This window comes from Oryza sativa, chromosome 8 (genome assembly GCF_034140825.1).
Source record: "Oryza sativa Japonica Group chromosome 8, ASM3414082v1".
NCBI lineage: Eukaryota > Viridiplantae > Streptophyta > Magnoliopsida > Poales > Poaceae > Oryza > Oryza sativa.
The window spans coordinates 28,453,823-28,469,395 of NC_089042.1; the positions used below are offsets into that span (position 1 = coordinate 28,453,823).

The 15,573-nt window shown below is 39.3% G+C and overlaps 2 long non-coding RNA genes and 1 other non-coding gene across 6 annotated transcripts; 1 reads left to right on the forward strand and 2 right to left on the reverse strand.

Annotated features, from left to right (window-relative positions):
* Positions 1-4,263: 4,263 nt before the first annotated feature.
* Positions 4,264-11,931, reverse strand: LOC112936153 (uncharacterized). Of its 2 annotated transcripts, XR_010734302.1 has the most exons (4): positions 10,983-11,931; positions 5,155-6,410; positions 4,934-5,082; positions 4,264-4,780 (listed from the first exon to the last, which is right to left on the reverse strand). It is a non-coding gene; the product is annotated as an uncharacterized lncRNA (long non-coding RNA). The 2 variants fall into 2 exon arrangements; XR_003238244.2 differs by lacking the exons at positions 4,264-4,780; positions 4,934-5,082; positions 5,155-6,410 and adding an exon at positions 10,153-10,728.
* On the forward strand, positions 5,878-9,673 carry LOC4346349 (uncharacterized). Of its 3 annotated transcripts, none has more exons than XR_010734300.1 (9): positions 5,878-6,419; positions 6,614-6,666; positions 7,001-7,089; positions 7,378-7,459; positions 7,552-7,606; positions 8,461-8,683; positions 8,783-8,953; positions 9,160-9,236; positions 9,385-9,673. It is a non-coding gene; the product is annotated as an uncharacterized lncRNA (long non-coding RNA). The 3 variants fall into 3 exon arrangements; XR_001548509.3 differs by having other exon boundaries at positions 8,799-8,953; XR_010734301.1 differs by having other exon boundaries at positions 8,496-8,683; positions 8,799-8,953; positions 9,160-9,673.
* A 2,630-nt stretch (positions 11,932-14,561) lies between the features above and the next one.
* Positions 14,562-14,642, reverse strand: TRNAL-AAG (transfer RNA leucine (anticodon AAG)). Its single transcript has one exon. It is a non-coding gene; the product is annotated as a tRNA-Leu (tRNA).
* Positions 14,643-15,573: the final 931 nt, after the last annotated feature.

Sequence of the window (15,573 nt, forward strand, 5' to 3'; positions counted from 1 at the left end):
AATATAATAATAAATTTATGAAATATTTCAACATTTGCAAATGCCAACTATATATAAAAACCCTTCTCTATTAGAACCCCTTCAGCATAATTATTTTGTAAATAAAGCTACACATAAATACATGTTACCGTTTTGGATAAAACCCTCTATGGGTAGTATATTGAAATAAATACCCTTTTAATAAAGAAACATAGCTATGGCTATTTTATACGAACCTTTGAAAAGGAATTTGCCTTCGGAAAATTAATTACAAAATAATATATATTAGTAAAGTATTTATTAAAAACCCTATTTGCAAAATATAATTCATAATAGGCTATTTTCAAAAGATATGACCTTCTCACACAACGTCTAATTTTCCCTCAGGTATAGCCTAGTTTGCATGTTAGGATTTATTGTTTATTTGTGTGTGTTTAGAATTTGTGCCATAGATTTTGATTAAACCCTATCTCTAGAAAGGACACCCTTTCCTATACCTTTCTTTTTCCATCCTTACCTTCTCTTACCTTCGCGGTCTAATTTGTTATGTGCTTCGATGCTAAATAAATCAATGACCCAAAACTTTTTTGTCCTATCGCGATATTGTTGCTCTCTCAAACTCTCGCCCAGCGATTATTTAAAATCACTCCATCAATTCAAACCCAACACTCTCCCTTGACTATCTACAATCGATCGGCGTATTTATTTATCATGCGTCAATTCAATTATCTCCGATTCTATTCCTACCGCGACGATTGGATTTGTATGCTACGCGTTGTCCCTAAAATCCTTTCTTCGCTACCGTCGTTCGTTTGTACGAACACTCTCAAAATAATCCTACAACAACCGATAAATTCATTTATCGTGCGTTAACCCTAAACTCCTATTTGGCAATACGGTGCATCCATCCAAACAAAGTCTCATGTTGCAATCCATTTATTCTGCCCTCGTGCATTCTCGGAATATCTATACATACCACAAATCCCATTTCCAAAGCACTGTCCAAGTCACACCGTCCCACCACAAATACAACGTCCAGTCATACAGTCCCAATTATAAATGTACAGTCCTATTACACGAGTTGACCTATAGCCAAATGACCAATTATACAATATACACCATACCGTCCCATCCACATTTACAGTCCAAGTATATTTCTAGTCCAAACACAGAGCCAAAATCAATATCCATATTATACGGTCCATTTATACAGAGCCGAGCCAAATTACAAATACTCTGCCAATTTACAAGTCCACAAGTAATCGTGCACATGCAATGCACGTTGTGATCAATATTTGAACTAAACCGAACATATTGCACCTAGAGATTTTTTTTATAGATATATACTAAAATGTTTAGGTGCTATAACTTTTGCCCATAACATAGTGCTTAATATTGCTTTAGAAAATGAAAAGATAAGAAAGATCTGTAGCTTTTTTCCTATAGTTTACACACAATCATTAACCCAACCAACTAATTTTATTTACAAACCTAAAAATTAAAATAACAGAAGGGCAAGATGCATATCTTTGGCACATATGGAAAGATGGCAAATGCCACAAAACCAAACCTGTGCACCAGTTGCCAGTTAAAGCAATATATATGCGCTTGTTATAAGGACACCAGTTCCTCTTGCATACAAATTTACACAATAAATTCCATAAGATTTGAATCTTGAACAATCCAATTAATCAACTTTGCATAAATAATTTTGTAACTCCATAGGATCTAACAATAAATAAACAAAAACCCTCAAATGATGATCCTTGTTTTCAATCAATTGCTATGAACATGGTAAATACATGAACAATAGTACATGGGCAACCAAAGCTGTTGTCGAAGTTCCAGAAGTGTCCATAGTTCTCATGAGGTCCAAGTTTCATGCCATTCTAACCCAATGGATTCAATCCCACCAACTTGCACTTTTGACCATGTTCAATGTCGTCTATTTCGAACAATGAATTGCTTCTTCGTGATATCTGATGATAGATATCAACTTGCCTCTCAAGCACCACCACAAATGGTGGACACTACCAGTTGGAGGATAAGACAATTTGTTTGGAAAGTGACGGGTTTCCTTCATAAGGCCGGTCAGACCACAGGTGTGTGGGTGGTCTGACCAGCTAGTAGGGCCGGTCTGACCGCAGGTATGTGGGGGGTCAGACCGTCAGGGTCCGAGTCCGAGTCTGTTTTCGTCGGGTCTTGGGTTTCCTTGCTCGGGAATGCATGTTTCGTGTTTCCTTTGGTTTCTATCCCGAGTTGGACGTGGAGAAGGGCCTGTAGAGGGCAAAACCAACCCCTATTTAAGGGACAAGACCGGTTCATTGTAAAACCCCCGAATACAATTTACTTGAATAGTTCTTTTACTATGTTTTCTATTTTACCCTAGTTTTAGTCCATCTTTATCGGTTTGCGCCGTAAACCGTCCGCCGCCGCTGCGAGAGTGCAACACCTCTTTGTAGGTTTGTCCTAAAAACCTTCCGTTTTGCCCACGAGACGGGTAGTTATCCTCGTATCGATCTAAATCGGCCTAGAGGCTGATTTTGATCTCTAAATCGGCTCCGCTAGCCGGTTTAGCTTTTCTTTTTGCAAAACCCATCTTGATTTGGCCCTTTGGCTAGATCGAGGTGGTTGGCGACTCCATATCACCGCAAGGCATTTAGGTGTTACAATCGTGCTTGTCGACTTGTCACAAAAAGTTGCCAACAATAGGTATGATTTAAAATTATATCCTTGAGGAAAGCTATATATAACTTAAACCATGTCATAAAAAATGATTCTTTATCTCCAACTATCTGCTTTGACATTAATAAATGCGGTAGCCATTTCCTACGTACGTATTTCAATATAGGTTTTTTTTCAAATTGTTGCATTTACATCCAAGGCATAAACAATGCAACATAAATACTAAGCGTGCAAAAAAGTTAACTGGTCAGTAGAACAATCTCATGTTGATCAGTGCTAAAAAAACGCACATTGTATAAAGCATAAACAAAATTATCAATTATCAGAGCTAGTCACCACACAATCATCATCTCAACACATTATTATATTTTTATACTCAAATGAAAATACTTATATGTAACTCCTGAAATGTGAACAACGAAAGAGATTATAAAATGGCAGTGCTTTGTTGTACCTGAAGCAATTGCATTTGAAGCTACAAATTAGTTCTTTCCACAATTATAAAATCAAGCACATCTAAATACAAGATTACATGAACCATCTTACTACAAAATGTTATCGTACCGATATGGTGGAGGTGAGTGATCCCTCCGTGTAGGAAATTAAGCTCCATATTTAGCTAGAGGCACCATAAAACAAAATATATTTTGTACAATTCAACAGTTCCAGTTCACATAAAACAAAGGTTCTAAGAATAATGTATAATTTCTGAAATGACCTGGAAAATTTTGTAGTCGACTTGTTGCTTCATTCAGTTGGCCTTTACCTAAATTTAGAGGTCAGAAATAGCTGAGATCGGGAGGTTCAAGCTACACTTTTTCCCCTTACTTGACCACAACACCAACATCAAAGATTCTTGGCATAAGATCAGATTAGAAAATAGGCATTTGCATAAGAGAATTCTATAATTTAACAGCAATATCTTTAACATCACTATTTTGGGATTATGCCTGACCATTAAGGTCCATGTTCTTTCTTGACCTGGGGAAAAAAGATTTTAGCTCCTGCACTTTAAAATGAAATTAACAGCTGCATCTATAATTTATTTTAGAATTATCATGTTAATTTAGAGCGAAAGTGAAACAATATCTCAGAGTTAAGTATTGTCACCATGTGCAAGCTTCATTTCTCAATCTTTCTCTAAAGTATCTGTCTTCAGGCAGCATAATTTTGCTGAGAAATCAACCTGAGATAACAACTTGATTCAGCATATTTTTGTCATTAATTATCCTACAATATGTAACAACTTGATTGAGCATAATCATGTATGTGGAAAATTTCTAATGGAAAAATAACAAAAAATACCATTCTGCTAGCCTATATGTAACAATCATAACTATTACGCACCTCCATGAGTTCCTAGACTGAGTGGTAGTATATCATCAATATCCTTACTTATTATTCCTAGTCATGACCAGTCTAAAAAATCCCATACGGGTGGTCATCCTTGCTGACTTGCCATTACTAACAGAGATAAGTTTGTGTTCCACCAAAAGAAAACCATTTAGCACCAATCAAACTCGCAAAAAATTGGGTAGAAAAATTTCAAAATCCAACTTGTAGAGCATGATGCACAAAATTTATTTTGTTCAAGGGACAGAGGGCTAAAACCAAAACACCGTTAAACTACTTTGGCAAGAAGCAAAGTGAGCAGTAGAATAAGAGCTAACCATATGGATCTAAGACATGGCTCCCTGACTGTATACCGGTTAGGCAATAGTTAAATATTCATGGTCATCGCTAAAACCACTATAACCATTGGTGTGGAACTCTAGACCAAGCAAGCGCCTTGATTTGTTGGTTAAACATGAACTCAGAATATCACCACCAGAAAATGTTGCGGGGGGAGATTGGGGGAGAGTAATGGACCCTGTAATTTGTCTGACGACGGGTCCACCTCTTTTTTATTGTCAATGAAACTGAATAGCTTCTCTAGATGTTCACTGACAGGATTTGGAGTGCATAAACTTGACATACATGTCAGAAAACATGCATCATGATTACAGAGTATAAGTGGATCATACTGTTGGAACCCAACACTAAGTGATCATTTTCATCCATTCTTGTAAAGATCATCTGAGAGTAATTTGCAGTTCCTTCAATATTGTTTCTCGTCCTTGCAAACATCATACACAAATATTAGATCTGTTAATGAAATGAAGTTCTAAAATTATTTTATTTGAGTAAAAATGTATTTAATACACATATTATTAAAAACGAATAGATAGAAGTAAAAAAATAAAACCAAAAAGTGTGTGTGAACACTGACCAGAAGATGAGTTGGATACTCTTATTTCTCATATAGTGCATATGACAAGGATGATGGCTAGTAAATAGTTGAACAGGTATATGGTAGCAAAATCATTGGAGTATGTTTGTACATAGTTCTGAAATTTCTCCCTTACTCCTCTACGCAACCTGAAATAGAAAACACAAAATTTTCTCATGTGGGAATTCCATCAAGCAGCTAGTACATAGAGAGGATGTTACCTGAGGAGAATGAGGCTAGTACACAGAGGAGGCAAATCTACAGAAAAGAAAGAGCAACATCGCTTCTTTCACCCGGTAGTAAGTTGAGAACTGAAGAAGAGATCGCTGTGGCCTTGGAGGCGGAAGCTCGGCGTGGATCGAGGGTCACAACGGCGGCGGTGCAAGGTCTTGCTGGTGACGGCGACACAAGAGAACGATGGAGGCGGGCGACAAGGCTTTGTAGCGGTGAAGGAGACAGCAAGCGAGATCGAGCGGAGGAAGAGGCCGAGTGAATTTGTTGAAGGCGAAATCGTGTGTAGGTGGCGCGTCATCGAGGGCGAGATCAAGGGGAGGAGGAAGCTATCGTCAGAGTGATTGAGGGGGAAGCGACATGCGGTGATAGAGGGAGTGGGGTGAGGACGGCAGAGGAATCCGTGGCGATGGGGATGGGGATTCGATGTGTCTATGCGTGGGCCCTGGTTTTCTTTGATTTCACCTACAGGATTGCAAGGAGGCAACTCCTCCTTTTTATATTAGTATATAAATATAGAAATACACATGATGTTTCCCCCATCTAAATCTATCTATCTACCTAGTTCAACAAATACTTTCACCCATCACTCATTCTTTCATTCCTCATGGAACGGTTCAGATCATCTCGGTGAAATCCCAACGATGCGGATCGATCCCACCTCCCACCTCCCTCAATCGCCGTATGCCCCCTCCCTCGGCACCGCACGGCCCGTCTCCCTCTCTCTCGCTCTCCCACCGCGCCTCTCCCAGATTCCGCTCCCGCACGCGCGACGCCGGAAACCGCTCCGCCATCAGCGCTCCCCTCCCTATCAGCCGCGGCGCCGTCCTCTGCCTCACCGATCTGCCATCGCCGCCGGCTCGCCCTCCACCGATCCCCATCGCTTGTCCTCCGCCCGGATTCACGTCGCCGCCGACGCCTTCCACGCTGTTCTGCTCCACCGATCCCTGCCGCACAAAGTCCTCTCGTGGCCAGGTCGCCGCCGACGCCTTCCGTGGTGATCCGATCTGCCACCGATCCCCGCCGCCGGCTCGCCCTCCACTGATCCCAACGGTGACTGGGTGTCGGTGGAGGACGAGCCGCCACCGAGTCCTATGCCGCCGGATCAACGTCGACCACCTGGCCAGTCTCCACCACATCCCGAATCCCGGCCTCCCACCACCCCGTCCCGCTGCGGCCTCCGTCATCGACAGTCTGTCGCCGCCGCATCTCCTTTCTCCCCTTCATTACCGAGGGGCATCTCTATCTACAAAAGGTAAATAAAAATTCGTTTCGTCATGTGTATAATATTGGAGATGATGCCGGATATGTGTTTGCGGGTATATAGTTATTGTATATGCAGGTAGTTAGTGCTATTTATTTTGAATATAGAGATCAATAGTTCAGGGTCTGCTGCAGGCAATGTTTTCTTGATTATTCTCTCAATACGTACTCGCCACTCTCCTGCAGGAAAAAAATTGAGGTAGGACAGAAGGAGCTGGCCACATGCCTGAAGAGAACTGGTAATTGATTTTTTATAGGTTCAATATTTTCCGTATCGGACTGTTTCTCACCATAACCACAAGGCGAGGCGACCCATTTCACTATATATTAGTCATTTGTGATACAAGGATAATATGTGATATGTGATAGCACTGTAACTCTTTTATGCTACAATATTGCATGAACAACTTATGAGGCTGTAGTTAAGACTATCATCTAGGCATGTCATGTTGTGGTTAAGATTATATTATAAGACAAACATGGCTCGTAATTTTGTTTATAACTTTATGGCACTTTAGAATAGTAGTGCATCTACTTTTATCATTTCTGTTCATGAAATTCATATTATTGCAGATCATCTCAGTGCATGATAACTGTTGCTCCTCGATGACCAAGTCCCTGTGGAAGGCTTTCAATTTTGGCAAGTTCTGAATTTGAGCGAGGTTAGTGTTGGATATGATTTTGATAATTTCAGGTCATTTCAGTCGTGCAAGTAATTCATGTGTTATGGGTGCAATTGATTTACTTTATGTGTGCTTATATGGTTGATTGAGGTATGTTTAGAAAGCTGAACTTTCCAGAATTAAAACTGAATAGTCTACAGTTCTCTGTTTATGACAGACTGACAGTTGCAATTGATAGAGGATGGACTATCATAAGAAACTAAATTTACTTCTACGGTTTTTTTCTTAAATCAAAGTTGATCCAATTTGTACTGTTTGTTGTTTCAGACTGAAGGGGAACTCAATTGTCTAAAAAATGAAATGGAAATTGCTGTCCATGGTGACTCTATTGACCATTGCTCAGATCAAAGTAGACTCTTTTACGCTACTTTCAGCTTAATTGGCTTATTTATTTTTGTCGTATTTGAGTTGCAGTGCCTAACCAACTTATGGTATTTCCAGGAATCATCTACTCGGTTGGTTAAGAATCATGATATGCTGTATATGCCCTCCAACCGTAAGCTACTACTTAAATTCTTTATTTTCTTTCTTTAGATAATTGAGGGGCTATACTGTATAAGAATCATATCATGATGGATTGAACAAGGAAATTAATTAGGTGGGCCAGCTAAAAATGAAATTGTGCCCTTTAGCGAAGGCATGTGAGGTTGGGGTCATTTATTTACACAAGCTCATTAGGTTGACTCTTTGCTGTTTGTACAGAAGATGCACAGTTGAATCAGATACACGAGTCATAGCTCGCCTCTATCAATATTTCAGTTATTGGAGCAAATGTCCATTTTTTTAGGAATATGCAAGATACTTGCGTATCTTTGTATTAAGACAAGCAAATTGTCATCTTAAGATCATGCTGCATATTGTATTTCCAAAAAATAAAGCAGCTTTAAAAAAAATCATGAGCATATTGCTCATAAACCATATTAATCTTGAATTGTATTTAGACGTATGTTCCAATCCATACAAATGTGTACCGCGGATGTTTATAGTTTACACTTTAAGTTGCAACAAAATGAATTCCTGACATGTACATGAATTTCTGCTTAGTCTGTCTTAATGCTACAACATTCAGTACTCAGTCTGTATTCTGCAATAGTATTAAATTCAATCACACTTTATGCAACACTATGTTCTTAATAGCAACTGTCATCGGATATATATTTTTGTTTGTCTGCACTCTGCAATGCTGCGTCAATTGAATTGATGTGATGGGATCCATGGCTATAGAATCGGATATGTCTAATTATGTGCAAATTAGCAGGATTTTTTTAGCTTCAGTTTTTATAATTTAGATGAAATTGTGTGGTATAAATGCGCTCAAGAATTCAATGATCTTGTTTTATTTTTCTTTAGTTGGTGACCTGAAGGAAGTGGTTGTTCATATTCAGAGGGATATAAAAACTGTTGGTGATTCCATGTCTATCAAGATGCAATATTTGCAGAGCACTGCAAATGACATTGCAAATGTTGTTGGCAAATCATTGGAGAATCATATGCAGCTTTTGGATGGGCAGAGTAAGGCCATGGTCAGTCTGATTAATCTGTAGAGCTTGCAGCATGAATTGGAACACAAAAAGTTAGTATAAAACAATCAAACTTTATACTCTTGATTATATTCCCATTTGTAGATATTATATTCCCATTGAATGTGGGTAAGATGGGATTCATTTTTTAGGCTATTTTTACCACAGTGGGGATTATCTGCAGTACGGCACTTGCAGTAGCAGCCACTGACATTGAATGTGGGCAGTACTTCCTTGTTGATTCCTGACTCCCATATAAACAAAGAGGACTTGGAGCTGCTACATTACGTCGACAGTGACCGTGCTTTCAGATTCAGCATATGGTATAAATTACAGAATATGTATATAGCTAAGTTAAAATTTTAGAATGTAAATGTGCATACATGGAAGCACATGATAAGGCAGTTTAAGTTATAAGTTACCATGGTTAAGATTCTGAAAGTATGAACCTTGGATTCGTTGACAAAGGTAACTCTGAAAGTCTGAACTTTGGTTTAAAGTCTAAAAGTGTGAAATTACAAACATGCAGTGGCTTATATCGATTGACCGATCGAGGCGTGGCCCGTGCTGACCAACGGCGTTGCCGCGGCTGCCATCTTCACTCAGGTGGGGTTCTGCCATCTTCACTATCACCGACAAATTGATCAGTTAAAAAATTGTTGTCTTCTCCAACAAATACATGATACATCTGCTATTCTGTACTTTCTCATAGTTGCTCTGATTCTCCAAATGGTTTCGATTGAGTTTCTATTAGGTTTTCCTCTCTTTGTCAAAACTACAAGGGAAGGCCATGTATGCCATGGGACTGATTGCACTGCAGAACAAGTTCCTTCGTGCCTGGTAGTGCGACTTTATTTCTCTATTGCTATATGTGGTGAATGAAAATTGTGGTGGAATATTCTGTTTTTGATCAATGGAAGCTATATGTAGAGGTAAAATTTGTAATAATTGCAGCCTATTTTGTTGTTTATTATGTACTCTGAAAGAGTGAATAATGTACTTTGGGAGATGAATTAAGAAATGAATTTCCAAATTTGATTGCATGACGTATCCAATTTGGGAAATGAATTGAGTTATTAATCCTTTGTTTTTATGTCTGGAACCATATTTGTACTGCATGTCAATGAAAATAGTTAGTGTCATGCATATATCATCAGTATCCATGGGTCAGTATAGGTTTTCTAAGAAAGCATGAAGTACATCACCCACATTCATTTGGTTTTAAATGAATTTCTCTACCATTTATGTTGATGTGATCATATCCTTCTTCCACTCTGAAGTTCTGAATGGAAAAGGTTCTAAAACAAAAATGTTGTTGCTTGAATAGGTGGACAGGAACAGTTAGCTTTTTTAATGCATAGAAATACCCTTAGACGTGTGAACCATATTGATGATATGGAAAGTGGTTATTCCCTTATTGATGTACACATCATTGTAATATGATGCACAATATTATATTATTGTACTTTGCGTGAAATATCTTATGTACGACATGAATTGAGTTAAAGCTCAATTGCACATATCATAGAAGACACATTTTTTTCTAACATGAAAATTTAAAAGTTATTAAAGATAATACAATTAGACCGTAACGTTTAGCACGGGCATATTACTTCCCTGCAAATTTACAAAGACATTGCAGTGGACCTCCCTTTTTAGCCCATGCCGGCCCATTCCCTCTTTCCTCTCAGACGAAGTCCACATTTCCTCCCTGCCCCCAAACGGCAAGTATGCATGCACGCCGGTATTCGATGTAATGCCTACAAGCCTAATAGTGTCTTGCACCCACCTCTGCCGAACCATCACAGTCTTTTGCACCAAACCTCAGCAGCCATCAGCTCAGTTGGGACCCCTCCTCAACCTCATCCCCTGCACGCGTGCACTCCCCATCCACCAAAATCCACTCCCACGATTCTCCATCAGCCCAAGCCATCGCAGGTGGTGCCAGTATTGCACTTCAGAGTCTTCTACCTGCTGTGCTTCTCGGCGATATGGAATCACAGACATGATGTGGTATTCAGGGGGTTGCCGCCCTCTATTGGTTCGTGCTTCCAACGATGTGTAAGCAAGGCTGTCCTTTGGGCGGAAATCTTAAAGCCTGAGGATCGAAATGTAATATCTGTTTGGAAGGCAATTTTCTCTTCCCCTCTTCAAACTCTCAATCTTATGTAATGAACCTTATTATCATTCTACAATTCAATGACAAATTCAGGTGGGGAAGCTCCCCCCCCCCTAGTCAAAAAAAAAAAAAAACCACTCCCAAGCATTTGGCAACACATTAGAGGAATCACTCCGATTGCAAAGACCATTTCCACACCGAAAAAGAAGGAAGGAGCAAGGCGCTAGGCTTACCCGGCAAGCCTTCCGTCGCTGTCGACGTCCAGCCCCACCGCCGCCGTCCATCACATCCAACACCGCCATCAACAGTCGCCGCTCGTGCACCACTACTCCCCGTCAACCAAAGCCCTCACACAAAAGCCGGCGAAGTAGTGAGAGAGAGAGACCACACTCACGGCAAACCGAGTCCACACCGAAAATAGAAGACCGGCGAGAAGACTCACCTTGTACGACCCTCCTCTCGTGTTGGTGTCACCGCCACTGTCGTCGCCACTATGCTACTCCGGCCTCTCCTTCTCCTGGAAGCCATCGCCCAAGCAAAACCGTCGCCGGGAGCAACATCCTCGTCATTCTTCCCCTCTCCCTGCCACCAGCCACCTCTCCATCCCCATCGCTGTCGACCCCCATGCCACTGCCGTCGCCGAGCTCCCCATCCCCATCACCAACCTTCCTCCCATCCCGACGGGCAGCATGGGCACCGCCTCCGCGACCACCTCCTACCATCGTTGCCTCGACCGAGCCACCTCGGTCCCGAGCCCTTCGCTGCCGCCCCTCCTCTGCACCACGGCCTCCTCTCCATCGCCACCACCAAACTCCCTGTCGCCACTTGCCGCCGCCTCGACTCTCCTGCGCTGCCACTGTGCCAGCTGCGCCCGGCCGCGTCTGGTATGTACTAATTAAGAGATATGGGTACCAATCCAAACATCAGGAAACATTGTTGAAAATTGCCAAAGAATTGATAAGGCATAATTTGACACCAAACCGTTGTTGATATTTCTTAAGGACATTACTAGAAATATAATTTCCAGCAATGGCGCAGAAACACTTCTGGTATATTATGGTTACAGAGTTCATCCGCAAGCGCACGGTATACCATTGTAGCATTTCACCCGAGAGTATTCCAAGGGTATCGTATTTATTTTATCCCGTGGGAAGATCATGTAGAGAGAACTCAACTAATAATTTATATATTACTTGTGATAATCATATTCTAAGCAGGGGTTAAGATAATCGAAGGGTAGAGTGACACACAAGCATTTCTACTCATCCTCATAATAAATAATCTAAGCTAGGTGGAAAGAAAATAGAAAGAGAATCTATTCCTATACTTCTAATATACATAATATACATACATTCTAGTTAACTGATATACTAGCTAATACCCTCTATCCGATGCCCTCCTGGTACTTTGAGAAGCCATCCATGACTGCCGAGTTCCTTACGACAGCCCGTCATGACCATTCAACCGAGGCTAAATACGGAGAAATACCCTCCCCAGGAAATTAACTTAGGATTATATATAGGCGCGGAGGAATACCCGTACTGAGCTGTCACCATCAGCGGCCCACCTCTCATCCGCAATATATAACCCCAAATAATGATATCCCGTAATCTAGACACGACGTCTAAACTACCAGGTACTACTCTAATATCATAGTCATGACATAGAGTAATTGCATAAGCAAACATTATACCCGCAACAAAGCATCTCCTAGATAAGCTAGCCGTATATTCAATATAACAAGAACATAATGTAAAGTTGGTACTCATATACTCGGAAAGTATTTTAATACCAGAAATGTTTTTAGAAGAGTATTCTAATAAAAGTACAAAGCTTACAAAAGAGGAAAGGAAATCTATTAGAGCCATACCCGAACTCTTCCGAAGACTTCCGGACTCCTGACTCCTATTCTAATTCTATTCCACTAGCTAGATACTACTAAACTAAACTTGAGAGGAATGAGAGAGCTCTTGCTTGAGGTGTGTGTTGAAGTGAAGAGAGTGAGCTCCTTATATAGAGGTAGGTATGACGGTTGTGGAAGGGGAATTGTCCAAAGTGCCCTCCAACCGTCATTAGGATGCAATCCTGGACGTCCACGCCAAAACCTGGATCCAACGGCGCCAGGATTGGTTCGGCGAACCACCAGGTTCGGCCGAACTTGGGGCCGGCCCAATCCAGCCCAACTTCGGCTGGTGGCCTCCTCTATTGCTCCACTCTGCAGACTTGTGAATTTTGGCCCAATTCATCGTGTCAATTTTGAGTTCTTGGCCCATTCATACATAAGTCTGGTCCTCGACATCGTCTGATTGATTTATCGTTTGTGTTGATGTCGATTCTCCTCCACTTTATTGTCATTCTCTGCAAAAAGGTTAGTAGACCTAATACTAGTGGAATATTATTATTCTAACATATTTATGCATTGCAAACATCACTAGTTCTCTCCTGTTTTAGTAATATTGACGGTCGAAACTGATCGATAACGACCGTCAACAATCACAAACTAGCTATTCGAGGTCTAAATTTGAACTTTTAAAAAAAAGACAGAGGGAAAAAGGAAATATAAACTAGCTATTCGAGGTCTAAATTTGAACTTAAAAAAAAGGAATAGAGGGGAAAAGAAAATAAATTTGAACTTCAAAAAAGAAACAAAGGGAAAAAGAAAATATTTATGTTGAGTGGGGTTCTTTAAAATATGTGATAATCCATGAAATGCCATTGACAAGCGTCTAAGTCCCAGAAATGACATCAACAAGTGTGAGTTCCAAGAAATGTCATCGTACAAACGATTTTGTCCCAAAAATACCATCGCTCGTTAGGGTTCCGTCCATTCCGCGCCGTTAAGTTCTATACCGTGCCGTTAAATACACTGTTCATCCTATAGAACTTAACGGCGTGGAATGGACGGAACCCTAACGGTGATGACATTTTTGGGACAAAATTGTTTGTATGATGGCATTTCTTAGAACTCACACTTGTCGATGGCATTTCTAAGACTTAGACGCTTGTCAATGGCATTTCATGGATTATCTCTTAAAATATAAACTAGCTATCCGAGGTCTAAATTTGAACTTTAAAAAAGGAAGAGAGTGAAAAATGTCAAAATTTAGATAACTTTTGGCACTACTAGATTGGTATGTACTAATTAAGAGATATTGGTACCAATCTAAACATTAAGAAACATTATTGAAAATTACCAAAGAATTGATAAGGCATAATTTGACACCAAACCACAAACTAGCTATTCGAGGTCTAAATTTGAACTTTTAAAAAAAAGAACAGAGAGAAAAAGGAAAATATAAACTAGCTATTCGAGGTCTAAATTTGAACTTAAAAAAGGAACAGAGGGGAAAAGAAAATAAATTTGAACTTCAAAAAAGACACAGAGGGAAAAAATATTTATGTTGAGAGTGGGGTTCTTTAAAATATAAACTAGCTATTCGAGATTTAAATTTGAACTTTAAAAAAAGAACTAGCTATTTTTAGGTCTAAATTTGAACTTAAAAAAGGAACAGAGGGGAAAAGGAAATAAATTTGAACTTCAAAAAAAGGAAAAAGAAGATATTTATGTTTTGAACTTTAAAAAATATTTATGTTTTGAACTTAAAAAAAGGAAGAGTGAAAAAAGAAAAATATTTATGTTTTGAACTTTAAAGAAAAATATTTATGTTTTGAACTTTTAAAAAAGGAAGAGAGTGCAAAAAGAAAAATATTTATGTTTTGAACTTTTAAAAAGGAAGAATGAAATTTAAAAAAGGAAGAGAGTGAAAAAAAGAAAAAATACTTATGTTTTGAACTTTTAAAAAGATTATTAATGTTAAGAGTGGGATTTGAACCCACGCCCTTTCGGACCAGAACCTTAATCTGGCGCCTTAGACCAACTCGGCCATCTCAACTTGCTATATTGGCAATCGCTAGATAGAAATTCTTCTGATAGCTGGATAGGATTATATTGAGCTCACGTGGAATCCACCACAATGGATAGGCGAAACGACGACGCCGGTTAGATCGATGCATATTTTTAATATGTCGTCTTATTCAAAAATATTTAGTAAAATAGGTAAAACTATATATGTATACATAAAAATATATTTAACAATAAATCAAACAATAGAAAAAAGAATTAATAATTATTTAAATTTTTTAATAAGATGAACGGTTAAATATATTAAAGAAATTAACGGCGTTAAATATTTAGAGATGGAAAGAGTATATCACATGACACGTAGGAGTATTACAGATGCGATGCATGCAGGGCGACACGCGCGAGCATGCATGCATATATGTACTGCTGACCGATATTTAAATAATATATATGGATGGAGAGTCGATCGATGGAGTTACTTGTACGCAGGAGACATAGTACAAAATAGTGCATAGTGAATAAATTATTTCATTCAGCCACCTACTAACATTGTGTAACTATACTATATACTATATAGAGAAAATAATAAAAGATACCTATACCATATAGATTACCCATATGAAATAAAAAATATTATCTATCTCTACTTCCCTCTCTTCTCCTAACTTCTATCCATATACATTATGAGAATTGCTATAGTTAAAATTTATTTACATGGATACCATCTATATAGACCACTTTTGCCATATACAAACTGACGTACATGCATGCATAGAGCCCGGCCCCCAGCAAAGCTGGAGTCATCGCCTCCATCGGCACATACACCACATGCATATACATGAATGTGTGTATTAATTGTCAACAACATATTCCTTTGGTAGAAAAAACTCAACCTCATAATGTGACATATCCTAATACAACAAATCTGAACATACTATTCCTCATAATGTGACACATCCTAA